Consider the following 5,410-nt stretch of genomic DNA (forward strand, 5'->3'; position numbering starts at 1 on the left):
AGCTGTTTCGTTTTGTGTATTTTATTATTTTCGTAATTTTATGCTTGTTATATTTTCTTCCCAATCAGAATCCTCATTTTCCGTTGTCTAGTGCAATTAGCTTCTGTATTTTTTATTACGAATTTTTATGATTCCATATTTGAAGTTTATACAATACCGGAAAAAAAATTTGTACACTCTTTAAGAGTTTTCTAGTTCATTCATGATTTATTGTTGCGACAGTGCATGTGGAGTACATGAAACGATTATATTTACAGATCAGTAGTACAAGCGGTTTTGAAGTACCAGTTATTGACCCACGCTGAAATACCCATATTAGTTCGTGGTGTAGCCTCCAAGGGTTGCAATGCATGCGCTGATTCTGGCATCCAGTCGATCATGCAGATGGCAAATACTATGCTGGGATAAGGTACGCCATGCCTGCTCGACCTGTTCACTTAGTTCAGTAATAGTTGTTGGTTGACGAGTCACACGAATCACTTCTCACATGCCACACGTGCTCGTCTGGAGATCAGCCTGGAGATCTTGCTGGCCAGGGAAGTTGCTGCACGCCTTGCAGAGCCTACTGAGTTTCACGGATAGTGTGTGGGCAAGCATCGCGCAATTGGTACAACACATCGCCAACCTGTTGCAAGAATGGCAAAAGAACGGGCCTAACAACATTCTGCAGGAACCGAGAGTTGGTTAGGATCCTCTCCAGAAACACCAAAGGTGAATGAGAGTTTTAGCTTATCGCACCCCAGACCATAAGGCCACAATTCGACTCCTTTTGGACTCGCTCACATGACTACCGGAGGGAGAAGCGGGTCTCCGTGGTATGATTGCCTGCTTGCTTTGCACGTTTGCACCGCACTGATCCTTCTAGATGTGAGCACTCCCTACTGCCGGCCGAAGTGGCCGCGCGGTTCTGGCGCTGCAGTCTGGAACCGCGAGACCGCTACGGTCGCAGGTTCGAATCCTGCCTCGGGCATGGATGTGTGTGATGTCCTTAGGTTAGTTAGGTTTCACTAGTTCTAAGTTCTAGGGGACTAATGACCTCAGCAGTTGAGTCCCATAGTGCTCAGAGCCATTAGAGCCACTCCCTACTAAAGGGTAGACACAGATGGCGCACTGATAGCTTCGCCACTACGCTATCTCTTGGTGGACGATGTCGAAACCGTTATTACTGCACGTACTATCCCCATTTGGCATACACCGTTATCGGATCAAAGTCGAACTCATACTTCCAGGTGTACTACTCTTTTATCAGGCAGTGTATTTCCGCGTCATCTGAACGAGCAGTCTCACTGCTCGTCGTTTTGAAATTTGGTTTGTGCTGCGTTTGCGGGCTTGTTACGACATTTGTCAGATCGACTGATGGTATCGAACACTCTGGTTAATGCATCAAGGATGTTTGCAGTTGGGCAGCATGTAATACACTGACAGTGAACGTAAAGAGATCAAAAAGCATTAAACTCAATTAAGTCAACATCGTAGCCTTGTAGCGAGACTGGTAGGGCTTTTGTGGCCAACTTTCCTCTATTTTGCGGTATTTTAATATACTTCTTGTCTTGATGTTCATTCCCGGATTGTTGTTCTAGTATTCAGAGTCGTATTAATCTGATCCAGCAGTCTTTTTCTGGATCGTCCTACCGGTATTTTTCCTGCACATTTCTGTCCAAATATTGGTCTTGCAGGCGGTTATCCTTCACCCTCTTCATATGTCCAAATCACTTGAGCCATGTAGTTATCAGTCACTGACTTCTCTCATGTCTTCATTCATAATTTTATTTCGTCTAGTCTTCCACACGTCTGATCACAGAAACGCCATCTGTCATGCTCGTACACAGCACTCCAAGCTGTATGTCGTATTCGACTGGAGATACGTTTTAAACAAGGCCTGTTTGGCTCTCAAACGAACTCCTGGCTGTGCCTTATTACTGTGTACTGTACTTCCAGTTGGCAGTTCCATTCCTTGATATTGTACTTCCCACAATTTAGGAAGGTTCCGCACATTCCATTTCTCTCCGTCTAGCATATCTCTGCCCAGGGCACGTATCCTCTTAATAATCATTTCTACAGTTTAGCTTTTGCTTATTGACAGCTGGTACATTTTAAACTGGAGCGCCATTCATCTAATCTTCCCTGTAATTCTATTTCTGCTTCTTCACAAATGGCTTTATCATCATCATATCTAATTGGCTTCCTTTATATTCACATCCAAAAATGCAACAAAACTTGATGGAGAGTGTGCACTGTCCTGTTGCACTCCTCTCCCTCTCCTGAAATTCAGTTTAGAATGACAATACAGCTCTGACACACTAAATGGAAATGGAAAACCTAGAGACTTTGTAACAGACACAAAATATTTAACAATTTACAATTAACATGGAGTAAATAAAAAAGAATATAGCAAAGGGAACTGGATCCTTTCGTGACTGTGTAGCAGCCAGTGGCTTTGGTTGCATACCAATCCTATTTACTCTCAGTTCTTCTGAGGATTAAGCGCAGAAGATGTGGACACAGTCTTCAAACAGTAGACACGGGCCATTACGATATTAACTGAAACTACTAATGCGCTTCACTGAAAGGAAGTATTTACAAAGTCATTAGTATCCTTGCGGAGACAAGTGAGTTCATCTGCCAATCTTTCGTGCACTTCAGAAAAAAAGTTGAAAGAGGTAGCACGATTACATTAATTCAGAAAAAACAATTCCTACGTCTTAAATAAAGCATGCTATAAAATTAAAGATTAATTAAGATAATTAGAGTAAAATGGCCGTATTACTTTACAACATTCGTCAGTAAAGTAACAGCTTTTTTTTGCAAAAATGTCATACACCCAAAGAGCGTAATACTAACGTCTCACCGTCTTCCTCAGCTCGATATCTCACTCGTCCTGGCAGAAGGCTGACACAGGAGTTCACAGAGAAGAACGGAAGACTTGAAGATATAGCAGTGGTCCACCAACATCAGTAGGGTCATGGTGATGAACTCTTCTGAACTGCGCGTGATTGCGGGCAGCTGAAAGTATGAAAAGACCAAATGGTATGTTACTATTTTTTGCATCATTAAGCTGACTTGTTCCAAGTTTGTACAAATATAAGACCATTGCATTTTAGGTATAACCGAATAAGGCAGTGCATTGTCAAGATACTGGCGACAGTATGGACGGTCATGCTGTTGAAGATTTCCGTGGTTTCCACTTCAGGCGAATGCCAGTCACAGCCCTTAAACAAGTTTACAATCACCTGTCCTTTCCACGTTAAACACAGGAGTTTCTATACATATGTTTTCCTTGTATTAAATGGATAAATCGTATATCATTGACAGGTGACCTCAGAAAATGAGGGGTCATATAACGGTTGCTCATTGTCAACGCGATGTGAGCTTTGTTTCTGTCCAGCGTTCGTTGTCGAATGCATCTAACTGTCATCTTCCTCTGTAGTCATTACTCTAAGGTGTACCAGTATTCAGTAATAGCTTTTATTTCTGGAACAGCTTTCGTGAAACAAAATAAAACGTAGCTGTGAATAAGCTCACTTCCATCGTCGCTCCCCTCTGATTCAGTAAACTACTTGTACATCTACATCTACACACACTGGGAGAAAAGAATCACAGCATCAAGGAGCTGTGCAACAGAAACGAAAATTTGTAGGCATGTTTCAATATCTGAAAGATTATGTTTGCTCCAATCTCGAGCCACTCGCACACGAGTGTCGCTAGTAGTGCCACTATGACGATGAAAATCGGGTTTGCTCTAAATATACGCTACAAAGGTCGTGAGCTTTACTTACCTTTGAGACTGGACGTGGTGACTTGATGTTAGTCAAAAATGCCCTTAAGCAGACAAAGACGACTTTATCAACAGCCCACAGAGTTTCAAAGATGTCGTGTAGCAGAACTATGAGAAGCTGGATGTTCCTTTGCGGTGTAGCAGGAAGACTTGGCAGGAATGCAGCCATTGTATATAATTGCGGATGCATAGTCACAAGAATGTACGGTCGCAACGAGAACGGTGTACCGGATGGCCAAGTAGCACTACCGAGAGCGAATACCACCATGTTTGGCGTATGGCTCCGTCGCACCATACTGCAACTGCAGCAGTAATTTGGGAAGCAGCTGGCACCACAGTGACACAATGAACTGTTACAAATCGGTTATTTCAAGGACAGTTCCGACCGAGACGCCCTGTAGCGTACATTCCACTGACCGCAGACCACCCCAATTTGAGACTTCACTGCTGTCAAGTAAAAGCTCATTGGAGAGCAGGGAAGAGTTCTGTTGTGTATTCTAATGAAAGTTGGCTCTTTATCGGTGCCAATGACGGCTGTGTGTTGGTTAGAAGAAAGCCAGTTGTCGGCCTGCAACCAATCTGCAGCGTGGTAGACATCCTGAATCTGCGCCTAGAGTTATTGCCTGTTGTGTGGCTTCCCATGGCAGCAGGAGCACTCGTGAGGTAGTACCACGCACCCTGAGTATAAATTTGTACGTCCATCTGATGATTCGCACTGATGAGATGCCATTTATGAACAGAATTCCTGGCAGTGTTTTCCAACAGGATAACGCTCGCCCATATGCCGCTATTGTAACCCGACATGCTCTACGGTGTGTCGACATGTTGCCCTGGCCTGCTCCATCACCAAACTTGTCTTCAGTCAATCATTTGCTGGCCCTACTACAATCCTTACATGCACAGTCCATTTCATGCTGCTTTACAACGCTACGCCTGGATGATGAATGAACGTAATTCAGCACACTACTAATGCTGTATTCGATCAGTGCGGAATTATTTTTCTTGTTCACACACTTTAACCTACATTTTCTACATTTTCCATCACTCCGTCTTCAGGCCACGAGTGGCCTACCGGGACCATCCGACCGCCGTGTCATCCTCAGAGGAGGATGCGGATTGGAGGGGCGTGGGGTCAGTACACCGCTCTCCCGGTCGTTATGATGGTATTCTTGACCGAGGCCGCTGCTATTCGGTCGAGTAGCTCCTCAATTGGCATCACAAGGCTGAGTGCACCCCTAAAAACGGCAACAGCGCATGGCGGCTGGATGGTCACCCATCCAAGTGCCGGCCACGTCCAACAGCGCTTAACTTCGGTGATCTCACGGGAACTGGTGCGTCCACTGTGGCAAGGCCGTTGCCCACATTTTTCCATCACACAAACAAAACATTTTGACAATGTTAGCCTGTATCCTCCAACTGTCTCTCAGCGACGGCATCACTCAGTATGCCACAGCATCATCAGAAAACAGCCGCAGATTGCTGGTCACCCTTTCCGTGAGAGCATTGTGTGTGCATAATTAAAGGCGGCTCTATCTCACTTTCCTGGGGCACTCCCGACGATGGCCTTGGCTCTGCTGAACATTTGTCTAGAGGATAACGTATAGTTTCTGCGTCTTACGAAGTCTTCGAGCTTCT

The 5,410-nt window shown here is 44.6% G+C and overlaps 1 pseudogene; it reads right to left on the reverse strand.

Moving 5' to 3' along the window:
- Positions 1 to 5,017: 5,017 nt before the first annotated feature.
- LOC126260979 (5S ribosomal RNA) lies at positions 5,018 to 5,134 on the reverse strand (annotated as a pseudogene).
- Between the last annotated feature and the right edge of the window lie 276 nt (positions 5,135 to 5,410).

This window comes from Schistocerca nitens, chromosome 5, assembly GCF_023898315.1.
Source record: "Schistocerca nitens isolate TAMUIC-IGC-003100 chromosome 5, iqSchNite1.1, whole genome shotgun sequence".
NCBI classification, from domain to species: Eukaryota; Metazoa; Arthropoda; class Insecta; order Orthoptera; family Acrididae; genus Schistocerca; species Schistocerca nitens.